This window comes from Gorilla gorilla, chromosome 13 (genome assembly GCF_029281585.2).
Source record: "Gorilla gorilla gorilla isolate KB3781 chromosome 13, NHGRI_mGorGor1-v2.1_pri, whole genome shotgun sequence".
NCBI lineage: Eukaryota > Metazoa > Chordata > Mammalia > Primates > Hominidae > Gorilla > Gorilla gorilla.
In genome coordinates, this window is record NC_073237.2 from 118,453,816 (window position 1) to 118,470,171 (window position 16,356).

At 48.9% G+C, this 16,356-nt stretch overlaps 1 long non-coding RNA gene across 1 annotated transcript; it reads right to left on the bottom strand.

Annotated features, from left to right (window-relative positions):
• Positions 1–5,254: 5,254 nt before the first annotated feature.
• Positions 5,255–15,569, bottom strand: LOC129524787 (uncharacterized). Its single transcript, XR_008668712.2, has 4 exons — positions 11,846–15,569; positions 7,379–7,434; positions 7,173–7,266; positions 5,255–6,154 (listed from the first exon to the last, which is right to left on the bottom strand). It is a non-coding gene; the product is annotated as an uncharacterized lncRNA (long non-coding RNA).
• Positions 15,570–16,356: the final 787 nt, after the last annotated feature.

Genomic DNA, 16,356 nt, shown 5'->3' on the forward strand with positions numbered 1-16,356 from the left:
GGTGTAACAGCACCCCAGACTGACCACAGCGGCCACGACTGCACACAGGGGAACTTTGCCTCGCTCGACACTACAGGGTGAAAGAAACACAGAAGTTGTCAAGGAACGTGGCCCCTCTTCCTCTCTCATCTCTCCAGGTGTCTTGTTTCTTTGCTTTAGTCCAGGGGTTTCACTTGCTGAATAAACTGCCTTGAAATGTCCAAGTCATAAACTTAAGAGATCCAAACCTCCTTTTTAGCAGCAGAGGGCGCTCGCATCTGTTCCCTTCATGACTTTGTTTCAGAGTTTCTGTAAGTATGGTCGTCTGGCCACTTGCATGGGAGCAACCTGGGGTGTTTATTTAAAATGCAGGCTCCTGGACCCCACCCCCAGAGACTGTGATGCAGCACATCTGGGTGGACCTGGGAATCTGCATGTTAAATTAGCTCCTCCGCTGATTCTAAGGCAGGGGAGGCAAGAACCCCTCATAGAGTCTGATGCAAGTCCTCTGGAAATTCTTGGAGCTGTCCGTGGTATCAGTAAGAAGGCCTCACTGTCCCCCCATTTCTCTCCACCAACCTACCCCCCAAATCCTGTCCCTCCTCCTGGTGTTCTTGATCTCAGCAAGTGGCACTACCTTCATTCAGTCATCCATGCTTGAAATTTGCCGAGATCGCGCCACTGCACTCCAGCCTGGGCGACAGAGTGAGACTCTGTCTCAAAAATATATATATATATGTATTAGCTGGGCATGATGGCATGTGCCTGTAATCCCAGCTACTCGGGAGGCTGAGGCACAAATCTCATGAACCCAGGAGGCAGAGGCTGCAGTGAACTGAGATCGCGCCACTGCACGCCTAGGGCAACAGAGCGAGACTCATTCGAGAGAGAAAGAGAGAGAGAGAGAGATCTCCTCTTTCCTCTCTTATCTATCTCTATCATCACCACCCCAATTCAGGCTTCTGCTGTTAGCCCGCCTCCAGCTCTGCCACACACCCACCCATTCTCCACACCAGACCTGCCACTCTCCTGCTTAGAAACCTCCCCTGGTTTGTCACCATCTACAGATAAAGTCCAAGAACATTGATTGTCCTAAGAGGCCCTTCCTGATTACAATTTCTGAAATCACCCCCCTCTCCCTGCCTCCATGCCTTTGTAAACATTGTTCCTTCTGTCTGGACTTCCCTTCCTTCATGTCTGTTCTTAGACAAACTTTTCCCAGTGCCTCAGGCAGAAATAGTTACTCTCTGTGCTCTTCTATTCACACTCATAATTCTCATCCACAACTCTCAACCCTGGTCTGTCTGTCAGACTATCTAGAAATCATCTCAGCCTCCACCATTAGTCTGGGCAAGAACAAATCTTGTCTGATTCATATCTGTATCCCCATCTCCTGGGTCTTGGAACACAGTGGTCCTTGCTTTGTTCATGGTAGTATGAACAAAGTAGTATGGATGTATTAATGAATGAGTCATTTTCAGCCTCATATGTCAAATCTGTAAGGACAATCCCATATAGAAATATTCATTTTGGCTTCACATCCCGAGACCTCTTCTGCCTCAGGGCCTTTGCACATGCCCTTCCCCTCTGCCTTTCTTTAGATCTCTGGCTACTGCTCCTTCATTATTCAGTGTAAATGATACATCTGCACAGATACCTCTGATCTCTTCATCTAAGTCAGACTTATTCAGATGAAATAATTATGCAAGAGAGGAAAATAGGAGGTATCATGAGGGAGTATATGATTAAGTGCCAATGAGGCAAAGAGTAAAAAATAAAATTCATCCAGTAGCTCAAGAAATAGAGAATTTACTGCGAATTAGAAAGCTAGACCAGGCTTCCTATAAGAGAGGGACTATAAGCTGAGTCTTCGAGGTGGAGTAGGAATCAGGTTGATAGAAAGCTAGGTGGGGTGGTCACTGCAGAGCTATGGATAGGGCTGCTGAAGTCATGCAAGAGGCCTTGCAGGCGTTGAAATCCAATGTGTGCAAAGCCTCACCCATCATGGCTTTGGCCATGGGATGGGGGTGCTTTTGCCCATTGGCTTAAAGACTCCCAGGTCTCATGGAGGCCCTGTACTGAGAGGGAAGATGAGGAAAAGGTGAAGCAAGATTTAAGAAGGGGATAATCATCTGCTTCTTCAAGAGGGCAGGGAGCAGACTGGACCGGTTGAAACACAAGCCTCTGAGCAAGGGAGAAAAGAAAGGAAACAAGGCCCACTTGAGCCCGACTGTCAGGTCTTTGAATACCATGGCACCCTTGACTTCTCAGGAAATTCTAAAATGTGTTAGTGGAAAATCCAAACCCACATGAGACTCCTTCAAGAAAAGCTTCAGCTGTGTCTGCTAAGAAGCAAAAGCAGGTTAGATTTCAGGACTAGGATTACTTCCAAAAAATACACAAATGTGAAAATAAAGTTCTCCAGGAGTTCTCTCCTTTTCCTTCCCAGCACTCACCATAGTTTACAGTTGGAGTGTTACTTGTTTGTTTACTTGTTATAGCCTGTCTTGCCAGCCAGGGTCTGGGTGCCAGAATATAAAGGGTGTGTTGTTCTTGCTGACCACAATATCCCAGTGCCTAGTTCAGTGCCTGGCAGAGAGTAGGCATTCTGGAACTGTTTCTTGAATGAATGAATGAATGAATGAATGAATGAATGAATGAAAAATTAGACTGCCCAGATAGTCAACAATTAAAAAATGGTTAAGTGAATGATAGCAAACGCTGTCAATGACAGCTTCAGCCGCTTAGGAAAATGTTGATGATGTAACATTAAGGGAACTGGTGCAAGCATTGCAATTACAATGCTTAAAAAGTGCTCTGCGTAAACAGGGCCTGGAAGAATATAGAGACAAATGAGAACAGCTGTGGTGCTGGAGACACGAGATCTTGCTTAAAATTTTCCACTCAGTTTTGGCAAACCGTAACAACCTTGTGGCTCTTCATATCCTTGAACCCTGAAATCAATCTCATTTCTAGAGACTGCTGATAAGAGTCGGAAAGACAAAGCTTTAGGTAGTAATCTGTTACTGGTGAGTAACCTCTCTGCGACAGGCACTGTCCTAAGCATTTTGCATACATCATGTCATTTAATCTGTAAAACAGCTCTGGGATGGGTCCCGTTGTTAATCACATTTTACAGATGGTGAAGGAAATGGCTACTACTCCAAGAAGAGAAGGCGCTTGCCCAAGTCACAGCTAGTAAAGGCAAAGACAGGATTCAAACTCAGAGTGGTCTGACACCAGCACCAGCTCCCAACACCCACACTTATTCCCACACGAAGACTTTGTCCACAAAAATACTCAACATACATTTAAACACCAGCGAGTTTAATCCTCAGCTCTGTGAAAATTATATGCAGGGAAAAACACTGGAGGCAGATATGCCAAAATATTAATAGTGGTTATCCTGGGTGATGGAATTAAGGGTGACTTATTTTCTTCTTTATTCTTTTCCATAATTTCCACATTTTCTACAATGAGCATGCGTTGCCTTAATAACTGGAAAATCAATGTACTTTTAAATTAAAATTTTACCTTAGTTGTTATTTCTCAATGCTCAGAGTGTTCTTTCTCTAATAGAAGTCTGACCATGTCAGTCCTCTGTTTAAAACCCTGCTGGGGACCCCTGAAGCTATATGGGAAAGAGCTTGTTTTGTTTTTGTTTTTGAGACAGGGTCTCACCCTGTTGCCTAGGCTGGAGTGCAGTGGCACGATCTCCACTTACTGAAACCTCTGCCTTCTGGGTTCAAGCGATTCTCATGCTTCAGTCTCCCGAGTAGCTGGGACTACAGGCGCTCCCCACCATACGGGCTAATTTTTGTACTTTTAATAGAGACAGGGTTTCGCCATGTTGGCCAGGTTGGTCTCAAACTCCTGACCTCAAATGATCCACCCATCTCGACCTCCCAAAGTGCTGGGATTACAGGCGTGAGACACTGCGATCGGCCGGGAAGGGGCCTGTTTTGACACTGACCTCACCATGTCTTCACCACTCCCATCCCATCCACATCCCAACACCTTGTCTCTTTCCCCCAGATGGACTTGCTGTAAAATGGCCTTTTACAGCTGTCAAAGTCAATTGACTTTTTAAATTTTTTAATTGACGCTAACAGCTCTAAAAGTCCATTTTACAGCAAATCCATTTGTGGGGAAAGAGACAGGAGGAACAAATGGTCCAGGAGAGAAGGGTGTGGGCAACTTTTACCCCAGCTGGTTGTTTCTGCCCTATTAGTATCAGAGGTCGCCACCAGGTGGCGCCCGAGGTCCAGTTTTTAAGACGGAGAAGGCTGAAGCGCCTCTGAATCGCGAGCTCTGCCCAGCTCAGCTTGCAAACACACACATTTTTGCACCTCTGGGCTTTTGCCACTGTTGCTCTCTCTGCTGGGTGCACCCTCCCTCACAGCTCACCTGACCCAATCCGCTCAGTTTATCCTTCAGGCCCAGCTACAAAATCTCCTTTTCTTAGGGTATGGCTGAGCTCCCGGGGGCACACAGTTCCCGGAAGGCGGCGTGGCCGATCTTAATGAATGAGCAAAAGGCATCATGTTCAGTTTCAGGTTAACTTTTTCTCTAATAGGTTGTTTCTTTCGTATTGTCAATAGTAGCCATTGTTCATGGAGCACATCTGTATGTCGAGCCTCGTTGTGTATTTGGGCATTTAACTGAGCATTATTTTCCCCACAGCACAGTTTAGCCTGGAGGCTGAGCACGAGTTCTGAAGCTGACAGCCTGGGTTCAAGTCTTATCTCTCCCACTTCCTGGCTGATTATACTTAGATAGGTTACCTGGCTCTTCTGTGATTCTTTCCTCACTGTGAAAAGGTGAAAATGATAGTACCTACCTCCCAGTCTTCCTGTTACTTTGAGAATTAAGTTAGCCACCACATGGAAAAGCATTTAGAACAGAAACGGCCGGCATATACCAAACCGTCAAGCAACCTGTTGATCTCTGTTATGCCCCTATGTCCCTCTTGGCTTTATGATTCTCTAGAAAGCAGTGCCATCCCGTCCTCTTGGATCTGCTTTTATGACCTCTCCACCCCATGCTAGGCTGCATTTCCCCATCCCCACAGACCAGGAGTTCCTGGAGGACTGGGCTGTGGTTGATTCAGTCCCCTGGGCCCCCAGCACAGGGCCCAGCACAGAGTAAATGGCACTTATGGAATTGGATTATGAATTATTTAGCCTGGGCATTGTTGCCTTAGGTTTTACAGTTCTGTATCTACAGGTGTGTCAAGGGGTATAGGGGTGAAAGAGGAAATTACCGAAACAAAACAGAGTTTTGACATTTTTATTGGAGGGTAATATACACACAGAAAAGTTCGATGGATTTTCATAAACTGAAAAGACCGATGAAACCAACACCCAGATCAAAAATCAGAACATCCCCAGCACCCTGGAAGCCCCACCCTAGGGTAATTGCTTTCCTGACTTCTAATAGCATGGATTAGTTTTGTTTAAAATAAGATACATTTTAACTGATTCCAAGTTTTAAGAACCCACGTCATACATTATGTGCTTGGGTGGAGAGGCATAAGGCCAGAGGCTATTTTCAAACACAACAGCAGACAGTGGGACCCACAGTGACCAACAGCCCACTGGCGTGGGGCCCTGCTTCATGGCTTGCAAAATGCCACATGATGTCTGTACACCGAGTACCCCTTTCCACTTCTGCACACCCATGTGTCCATGCTGTGCGTGGAAGTCAAGGAGGGACGTCCCAGAGGAGGGGACAGGGACAAGAGCAGGGCGCCTGGCAGAACCAATCACTCAGGGAAAGGCCCCGATAGGTGAACTAGGGAATGTAAGGGGGTGCTGGGTGTGGGCAGGAGGGGTGTGGTAAAGACATGCTGAGGCTGGCAAGCTCAGTGTCAAAACAAGCCCCTTCACTGCCGGCACAGTGGCTCACGCCTATAATCCCAGCACTTTGGGAGGCCGAGACAGGCAGATCACTTGAGTTCAGGAGTTCGAGACCAGCCTGGCCAACATGGCGAAATCCCATCTCTACTAAAAGTACAAAAATTAGCCGGCGTGGTGGTACATGTCTGTAGTCGCAGCTACTCAGTAGACTGAGGCATAAAACTTGCTTGAACCCAGAAGGCAGAGGTTGCAGTAAGTGGAGATCGTGCCACTGCACTCCAGCCTGGGTGACAGAGATCGTGCCACTGCACTCCAGCCTGGTGACAAAAACAAAATAAGCTCCTTCCCATAGCTTCAGGGGTCCCTAGGAGGGTTTTTAGCAGAGGACTGACTGGTCAGATTTCTATTTCAGAAATAAAGCTCTGCACGTTGAGAAATAAAAGTAAGTTAACATTTATTGTCCTAAACCCTTTACGTGGATTATTGAGTTTACGGCTCACAGCAACTGAGGAGGTAGACAGCAGTGATCTCCCACTTTATAGATCAGGAAGCAGCACAAGGAAAGTAAGTGGGTGCCCAAAGTCACTCAGCTGGAAGTTCTGGAGCTCATATGCCAACCTGGGCCCAGAGCCTGACCCCTAACTTTATTCTACCTTGGAAGAGGGCTTGGGGGCAGAATCAGGGTGAGGAGACCAGTGAGGAGTCTACTGCAGTTAAGCAGCCCAGAGGTGGTGGGAGGGGGCTGTAGGAAGGGGACCGAGATAGGAGGAAACTGGGGCCCTTCCTGCTGCTCAGGCTCATCAACATTGCCCTTTCCTCAGGCACCAGGAGCTTGGACTGGGCTCCCCTCTCACCAGCCTAATTTCAGAGACTCCCAGTTTCCTCCTCCTCTCTCCTCACTGTCCCCAAAAGACTCATCCTTCCAATGCTTTCACTTTGCCAAGGAAGAAGCTTGGGAGATGGCAGTAAGTCTGGGGTCCCACAGCCCTGGTCTGTACCCTGGGGCTCAACAACTTCATGAAAGGGTCTCTGGAAGCACTGGGGAGCCTGCCCCCTCTAGTTATTATCCTGAGGATGAGTGGAGGTGATCCTGGCTTCCTTCCCCCTGGGCCTCTTCCTCCAGGGCATCCCTGTCCCTGGGAGATTAGCTTGAAGCTGCCATCAGCCTCAGGGATAGCACCCCCTTGTCTTGGGGGGATGAATGGTCACTAGGAGACCTCCAGACTAGCAACACCTCCCGTGGAGCCCCTGCCCTGGGAAGCCTCCTGGAGAAGGCTGATGGAAGACAGAGGTACCTTTGGGCAGCCACACCTGGCACCTGGCGGACAGACATACCTGGAGGGGCAGGCCGGAGGGAGGTGAAGATAGCTTTAGGGAGAAATTAGAGCTGCAGATGGAGGCCTAATCTTGTCTGCTCTGAGAAAGAGCCCTAGGAAAGAAAGGAAGAGAGAGAGGAGTGGCGGGAGGGAAGGATGGAGGGAAGGAAGAAACTTACATTTGCTTAACACTTCCAGTATATTGGGAACTTGATATAAACAAACCTTCACAGCAAGATTATAAGCCTCCGTAGTGTAGAGCAGGAATCAGCAAACTTTTTCTGTAAGGACCATATAATAAATATCTTAGGCTTTGTAGGTTCTGTCACAACCACCCAAGTCTGCCATTATCATGAGAAACCAGCTACAGACACCATGTAAATGAATGAGCTAGCATGGCTGTGTTCCAAACTTTATTTACAAAAACAAGCAGGAGGCTGGGCACGACGGCTCATGCCTGTAATCCCAGCACTCGGGGAGGCCGAGGTGGGAGGATCTCCTGAGATCAGGAGTTTGAGACCAGACTCACCAACATCGAGAAGCCCCATCTCTACTAAAAATACAAAATTAGCCAGGCATGGTGGCGCATGCCTGTAATCCCAGCTACTTGGGAGGCTGAGGCAGGAGAATCACTTGAACTTGGGAGGCGGAGGTTGCGGTGAGCCAAGATCGCGCCATTGCATTGTAGCCTGGGTGACAAAAGCAAAACTCCATCTCAAATAAATAAATAAATAAAAATAAGCAGGAAAGATCCTCCACATCATTCACCATCAAGGAAATGCAAATCAAAACCACAGTGAGATACTGCTTCCCATCCACTAGGATAGTCACAATAAAAAAGACAGTAAGTGTGAGGATGTAGAGAAATTGCAGCTCTCACACTGCTGGTGGAAATGCAAAATGGTGCTTTGTTAACAGTCTGGCAGTGCCTCAAATGGTTAAACATAGAGTTACCATACGACCCGGTGACTCCACTCCCAGGTGGAATGAAAACCCAAGAAAAGTGAAAACGTGTCCACACAAAAGCGTGTACACAGATGTGCATAGCAGCACTATTTATAATAGCCCAAAAGTGGAAACAATCCAAATGTCATCAAGTGATAAATGGATAAATAAAAGGTGGTACATCCATTCAATAATATATTATTTAGCAATAAGAAGGAATGAAGTAGGCCGGGTGCAGTGGCTCACGTCTTTAATCCCAGCACTCTGGGAGGCCGAGTCGGGTGGATCACCTGAGGTCAGGAGTTCCAGACCAGCCTGGCCAACATGGTGAAACCCCATCTCTACCAAAAATAGAAAAATTGGCTGGGCATGGTGGTGCGTGCCTATAGTCCCAGCTACTCCAGAAGGTGAGGCAGGAGAATCACTTGAACCCAGGGGTCAGAGGTTGCAGTGAGCCGAGATCACACCACTGCACTCCAGCTTGGACAAGAGAGCGAGACTCTATCTCAAAAAAATAAAAAGGAATGAAATAATAGATAACGTAAGAAATTTATCAGTATGTAATGATACTAATTTCCAAATTGAACAGGTTTATTGTGTATCCGGCCCAGTGAATAGAATAGGCACATACCAAGCCATATCATGTTAAATTTTGATAGACTGAGAAGGATAAAATCCTAAATATATCCAGAGAAAGAAAGTAGGAGGGACAGTGAAAACACAAGGAACGGGAAACAGAATGACATGAGATTTCTCAACAACTCAGAATCTAGAAGATAGTAGAGCAGTGCCTTCAAAATTATAAGTCAAAGTGATGGAGAATTCTATACCCAACCAAACTATCAAGTATGAAGCTAGAATAATATTTTCAGACATTCTAGGCCTCAAAAATTTATATTCCAAGTACACTTTTGAGGAACAACTGAGAATGTGCTCTCCCAAAATGAGGGAGTAAAACAAGAAAGAGGAAGACTTGGGATTCAGAAAGTAAGATTTATAGCAAACATGGAAATTGTTTTTAAAAAGGAATAAAGTACTGATACATGAACCTTGAAAACATTATGCTAAGTAAAAGGAAGTCAGACACATAAGACTATACATTGTATGATTCCATTCATATAAAAAGTCCAGAATAGACAAATCTACACAGAGAAGGTAGATTAGTGCTTTTCTAGGGTTGGGGGGCATGGGGAAAATGGAGAGTGATGGTTAAGAGGTACAGGGTTGGCCGGGCACGGTGGCTTACGCCTGTAATCCGAGCATTTTGGGAGGCCGAGGCAGGCAGATCATGAGGTCAGGAGATTGAGACCATCCTGGCCAACATGGTGAAACCCCATCTCTACTAAAAGTAAAAAAAAAAAAAAAATTAGCTGGACATGGGGGCACGCACCCATAGTCCCAGCTACTCAGGAGGCTGAGGCAGGAGAATCGCTTGAACCCAGGAGGTAGAGGCTGCAGTGAGCCGAGATCATACCACTGCACTCTAGCCTGGGCAACAGAGCGAGACTCTGTCTAAAAAAAAAAAAAAGGAGGTAAAGGGTTTCCTTTTCAGGATGATGAAAATAGATCATGGTGGTGGATACACAGTCTTGAATATACTAAAAACCACAAATTGTATATTTTAAACACATGAATTGTATAGTATGTGAATTATATCTCAATAATGCTGTTTAAAAAAAAAACACACACACTGGGGCACATTTGTTCCATCCACCAAAGTTTGCTGACCCCCAATGTGGAGTAGTCAGACTGCCTGGGTTGGAATCTACACTCTTCTTTACAACCCTGGGCAAGTTTTATAACTTCTCTGTCCCCTGCTTTCCTCGTCTAAAAGGTGGAGTAGGGCCGGGTGTGTGGTGGCTCACACCTATAATCCCAGCACGTTGGGAGGCCAAGGTGGGAGGTTCACTTGAGCCCCAGGGTTCAAGACCAGCCTGGGCAATATAGGGAGGCCTCATCTTAAAAAAAATTGTTGTTAATAAAAATTAAAATTGTAGTGATAACAATAATACCTCAGAATGATGTTGTGCAAAGTTAGTGAGTTGAAATACATATGGCACCTGCACAAAAACGCTCTACAAATGCTGGTGATTACTACGGTTTCCATTTTAGAACTGAGGAAACTGAGGCTGAGACGAAGGCTTTTATTCAGCCACACAGTGAGTAAGTGACAGATTTGAAGTTCAAGCCTCAGTCTGTCCAGTGCTAAGTCTGTGTTTTTTCCATTCCACCATTGTATTATACAGTCACCTCCTGGCCATGTCCTAACTCACTGAGAGACTGTGGCCTGGCCCTACACCCTCTGGCCTTTCATTTCTCCCATGCCAAATGAAGAATTTGGCACAGATGCCCCTTGTATTAGTCTGTTTTCACACTGCTATAAAGAACTGCCCAAAGGCCAGGCGTGGTGGCTCACACCTGTAATCCCAGCACTTTGGGAGGCTGAGGCGGGTGGATCACGAGGTCAGGGGTTCGAGACCAGCCTGACCAACATGGTGAAATCCTGTCTCTACTAAAAATACAAAAATTAGCTGGGCATGGTGGCGGGCACCTGTAATCCCAGCTACTCAGGAGGCTGAGGTAGGAGAATTGCTTGAACCCAGGAGGCGGAATTTGCAGTGAGCCGAGGTCGCACCATTGCACTCCAGCCTGAGCAACAGAGCGAGACTCCGTCTCAAAAAAAAAAGAACTGCTGAAGAATGAGTTATTTATAAAGGAAAGAGGTTTAATTGACTCACAGGTCAGCATGGCTGGGGAGGCCTTGGGAAACTCACAATCATGGCGGAAGGCAGAGGGAAAGCAAGCACCTTCTTCGTAAGGTGGCAGGAAGGAGAATGAACTCAGGAGGAACTACCAAATACTTATAAAACCATCAGATCTCGTGAGAACTCACTCACTATCATGAGAACAGCAAGGGAGAACTGCCCCCATGATTCAGTTATCTCCACTTGGTCTCTCCCTTGATACGTGGGGATTATGGGGATTACAATTCAAGATGAGATTTTCATTGGGAACACAGCCAGACTGTATCACCCCTTAAGAGCTCTGTTATCTATACCGACATTTTACAAATCGGTAAAGAAGATGATAGGGAAATGTGGCGTCTTTGGCCAGGCTCCATGCACCAGGCATTCCTGTGCCATCACCACTAAGCCTAGGGGATGATTTCCCGTCTCCCTCACTGGACTCACATGCCAGCCACCGGAAGAAGAGGAGATGCACCATACTCTGTCTACAGGTAACAGAATAAAGGCCAGGCTTGTGCAGCAGTAAGCTGGAAAGAAAATAACTGACAACAAGATACCATCTTAGATTCTCCAAGGACTCTGTGAAGGCAGAGAATAAACATCAAATTTCAAACACTTTTCCTAAAAGGTCAAGAGAAATTGAAAGTAACCACACTCTCCTAACAACAGCCTTCTCTCTTGGAGAGCTGTCAGGGTTTAAAAATATTTTACAAAGCAATCATCTGCATGCAATCAAGAGAGATGCCTCACTCAGGTCAAGAAGCAGGGGCTGTTGAAATGTGTCAGTGGAATTGTGCTAGGAAAAACCCACCACTGATAGCTCAATTCTAACCTAACTTTGGAAAGCAAGTTAAAAGTAAAAATAAAAATAAACAAAGGAAAATCAATCCAAGTGTTCCCAAGTGGCCCAATTTGAGAAGAAATCCTTTTCCTTGTTGGTTTAAGGGGTGAACCGGATGGACAAGATAAAGGTACATAATGCATGCTCCTGCACCAGTACCTGGCCTTCCAGGTGCCTCAGGCTCAACTGATGCTTCCTTCACTCCGGCCTTCTGTGCCAAGGCATGTGCTGGGAGCTCCACACAGGGATGAGTAAGACAAGGCCCCTGGGGCCTGGTGATTTTCTCTGTCCACCGAGAGGCCCGGTGCGTCCATAAATAACGGCAGAGCTTGAAGTGATATAATAGACAAACAGGGCGGTCAAGTTGGGCCTCTTAGCCAGGGTGACCTTTGAATGGGCATCTGCAGCAGGGAGAGCTCACCAGGCAGATGGGGAGAGGTGGGGAGGCTTTCTAGGCAGGGGGGCTGGCTCGTGCAAAGACAGAAGTGTGAATCAGCCTGGTGCAGGTGGCCAAAAAGAACAGTGTTATGTGGGACATCCATATAAAGCAGTGGATGGGGGAGGCTGCAGAGGCAGGCAGGGCCAGCGAGTGACACAGGGTCTTGCAAGCCTGGAGAGTGAGTGTGAGCAAAAGCCTGCGCTCAGCGGCAGGGCACTGCAGGTTTGGAAGCAGAGCGGGACAGGACTAGATCGAGCTTTTCCATGTGTTTCTGGCTACTGAGTAGAGAAAGACTTGGAGGGAGGGAGTCTGGAGGCAGCTGGCCAGAGCCTGAACTAGGCATTTATTCATTCAACACATGTTCATGGAACACCCACTGCGTGCCAGGCACTGCTTCCAGTGTGGGGTAGTTTGGACCGTGGGGATGGACAGAAGGGCACAGACCTAGAGATGTGGGAAGTAAGGTGGGAGGTGAGGAAGGGGTGGAAGTCCAGGGGACTCCCTGGCTGTGGCTTGCCCAGCTGATGGATGGATGGTGTTATTGGCTAAAATGAAACCAGAAGGAGAAGCAGGTTTGGGAGACAACAGTGAGCTCAGTCTTGGAGTGTTGGTTTGAGATGTCTGCGGAGCAGTGGAGACCTCTCCAGCCTGCATTTGCTTCAGTGCTGTGTGACAATAGCCTGGATGTTGGGGTTGTCAGATATTGTCCCTGTCTTCAACTTTCCCTGGTCTATATTTCTGGAGCCAGAGAAGCTCCAGGGAAATGCCCAGGCAGAGTGGGGAAAACCTGTGGGAATTTGCGTGTTTAGAGGAGACAGGATGGGAGAGAGAGGAAGCCGGGTGTGGCTGAGGAATCTCGGGGAGGAGAGGGTCTTTGACAGTCTGTATGCCTCCAAAGGAAGCCATGGAGCAAGGGAACAGACTGACCTTTCAGCTTCAATTTTCTGTCTGTAAATAGGATTGATAAAATTGTTGAGGATTAAACCAGACAGTTCAGGTAAAATTGTTAGCAAGAGGCCAGGTCCATAACATCCGATCTCTAAGTGACTGATGTTTTTATTAGTTTGTTGGGCCCTGGATGCAGCTAGGGCCCAAGTCCAGAGGTTTGGGGATGCATATTCAGCTCCAGGACAGGAAGAATCTTAAAAGGCCAGGTGTCCCGGGAGGGAGCGAGGAGAAAGGAGACGAGTCAGGAAGGCCAGAGCAGATCAACTGGGCACCCCCCACCCCCAGCCCCCACTCCTGGTGAGTGCCTGAGGCTGCGTGCTGCCACCCACCGATCCTCTCTTCCCCCCAACCTGGGAGCCAGGTACCTCTGCAGGGTGGGCAAGGAGGTGGCAGGGTGTACTGGGAGAGCCAGGAGGCAACAGAGGCCGGCAAGAGGAACGCAGCTGGAGGGCACTGGCATGCGAGGGAGGAAGCCTGGTGAGGGGACAGCTTGGGCACCCCAGGGGTGAAGGCCCCATCTTTGCACCAGGAGGAAGAGGTCCAGTGAGGAACTGCATAGCAACCAAGGCCTGTCCCACCTGGCCCTGCCTCAGGCAGGCTGCCCTCAGGCAGGGGGAATTGACTAAGCCCCCAGCACCACCACCTTCAGGGATACCCAGTCCCAGAGTCCCAAAAAGATAGGCCAGGTCGGCAACAACCCACCACCACCACCTCAAAATACAGCCTTTCCAAGAAAACCACCCCAAACCAGTTCAGGACACGTCCCCAACAGGTGAATAGAGACAGCTGGCCACTGGCTTCCTGGGCCTGGCTTTGTCCTGGTCCCCAGGGAAAGGGTGCTTGAGGGCTGGGGTTTCTAACCAGCCCCATGCTATTGCCCACCTGTCACTCCCCATGGAGTGTGGGCGAGGCTTGAAGGGGAGCCCTCTGCACGGGGGATGCCAGTGACATAGGGGCCTGTGTCTGCTAATACCTCTCACTTTCTCCACTCCCCTGACCTCATCCCATTTCTGGTTCTAACATGAGGGTCAAATCTATTTGGAGGTCAAAGTGAGGCAGCAGGAGAGACCTTTCAGGTTCCTCCCAGCATCCCAGGCCTCTGTTGCATTCAGCAAGCACAGACTTGAGCCAGGCACTTGGACACAGACAAATCCTCTTGCCCACACTGGCCCCCAAGCATCACACTTCCATTCTCCTGTGCTGCCTCCACCAATGTCTGCCTGTGGGAGTCCTATCCACTCTGCAAGGATAGGCTTCAAGGACACTACCTCCAGGAAGCCTACTCTGACTGCACCTCCTTTTCTCTCCCTATGTCTGCCTGAGCCAGAGTGATGCTCCCTCCTTTGAGCTCCTGCATCCCTTTCTCTGACCCTGGTCTCAGGTTTATTCATGGCAGGGCAGGCTCCCCCAAGAGGCCATGAGCTCTGAGAGCAGACCCAGTCTGAAGCAACAGGGGATGCTTTTTGAGCACCTCCTGGGCACCGGGTGCTGTGGTAGTGTGACGTGCTCCACCTCATTGACATTGACCCTTCACTCAGTGCTGTGAGGTGGGCACTGAGACCATCGCCATTCTACCATAGAGAAACTAGGCCACTGCTTGACAAGCCAGTCATGGGAGCAGAGACTGTACCTGCCTCGCCCAGAGAAAATAAGAATGAGCGGGGCCCGGCCAGCTGTTCTGCAGCTCTGCCCAGTGCCAGCTGCCCGGAGCCCACTCTGCTGCCACCAGCTCTGCTCCACCTGCCCTTCCAAGCTTCAGCCTCTGTTTTCTGAAGGGCCCCTGGCCAGCTGGGAGCCTCCCTCCCATGGCACGGTATAACCTGGGATTCCTCTCAGCTGGGGTCCTGGACAACTGGGTCTGGGGGTTTCAGGATCACCCGACCCGACCCATGGCAGCCAAGGTGGCTGGCCAGGCTGCAACCCCCGACCCCACATCTATGTATGCCCCGCTGCCCGGCCCTGGAGCTGCCACCTGCTTTCAATCTTCAAATGGCTTGTGCTTTGAGGACCCCAAGTTCAGTTGGTCACAACCCTGGCCCCCAGAAATACCTTAAGGTGGCCCATGGGCCCTGGATGATCTGCTCCCCCACCCTCTTCAAACCCCATCCTCACATTCTATTTCCCGGCCGTTGCTCCAAGCACCACTTCCTCCCACATGCTGGCCTCTCTCCTCAAGGTCATGACACCCAAAGCTTCCTCTTCCTAGCCAACTCCATCATCCTCCCTTGCCAACTCCATCATCCTCCCTGGCCAACTCCATCATCCTCCAGGTCTCTGCTCCAAAGTCCCCTCCTCAGGGAGGCCAACCCTGAACCCCACAGTAGATCTCCCAGCGCCCTGGGCCTTCTTGTTGTCCACATCACACTTGACATGGCATTTGAACAGCCTCCCACATTGGCGTGAGAGTGAGCTCCATGAAACAGGGCACTGGTTCCTGCTCTGAGCCCAGCACAGTGCCTGGCACACAGTAACCATGCTGAGGACAGGACGTTCAGGCTCCTGGAACACCTGGGAGGGAGGGAGAGAACATTTTTAAGTGAAGGTTGGAAAAAGCAGCCCACAGGACTGGCATCTGAGCTCATACCCAGGTGGGCAAGGCAGGAAGGGCATTCCTGACGAAGGGAGCAGCCTGGGCAAGGGGATGAGGGGGCCCCGTTATGGTCCCCAGCAGATGAGAGACCTGAGCCTTGGCTGGGTTCTACGACCTGCCCAAGCTGGCCCAGTTAGCAGCAGGGCCTGAGTTCAAATTCAGTCAGTCTGATTCCACAAGCTACGTCTCCCACCCTGGCCCATCTGGCACCCTGGCCCACCGCTGGTGCCATCCTCTGGCTGCAGTCCATAGAATGACTCAGAGGAAAGTGCCTGAGCCCCCATGAAAAAAAAAAAAAACAATATTCCAGGCTGAACCCCAGACCACAGCTGCCGAGGAAGCTGAACAGAATTCAGGGAGAGGGGAAACTCTGGCCAGTGGGCTGTGGTCCAGGCCTGGCAAAGGGATTGGGGCCCCTGGGTGAGGGACTTCTCTGTGCTTCCCCATCACAACCCTTCCCTACCCTCCCCCAGCCTCAGTTCCTTCACCTGTTAAATAGGACCAACCATGCCTACCTTGAGTAGTTTTTATCAAGGGAGGAAATGGAAATAAAACACAAAGTGTCCTGCAAATGTCAATTGCTGACATACACATTTTTATTATAATGACTGTTAGGAATACTATTGGTTTCTGATTCCCGCTTCGCATTGTGCTTTGATTGTCAGAGGCATTTCGGATTGTGGGGGAGACCCC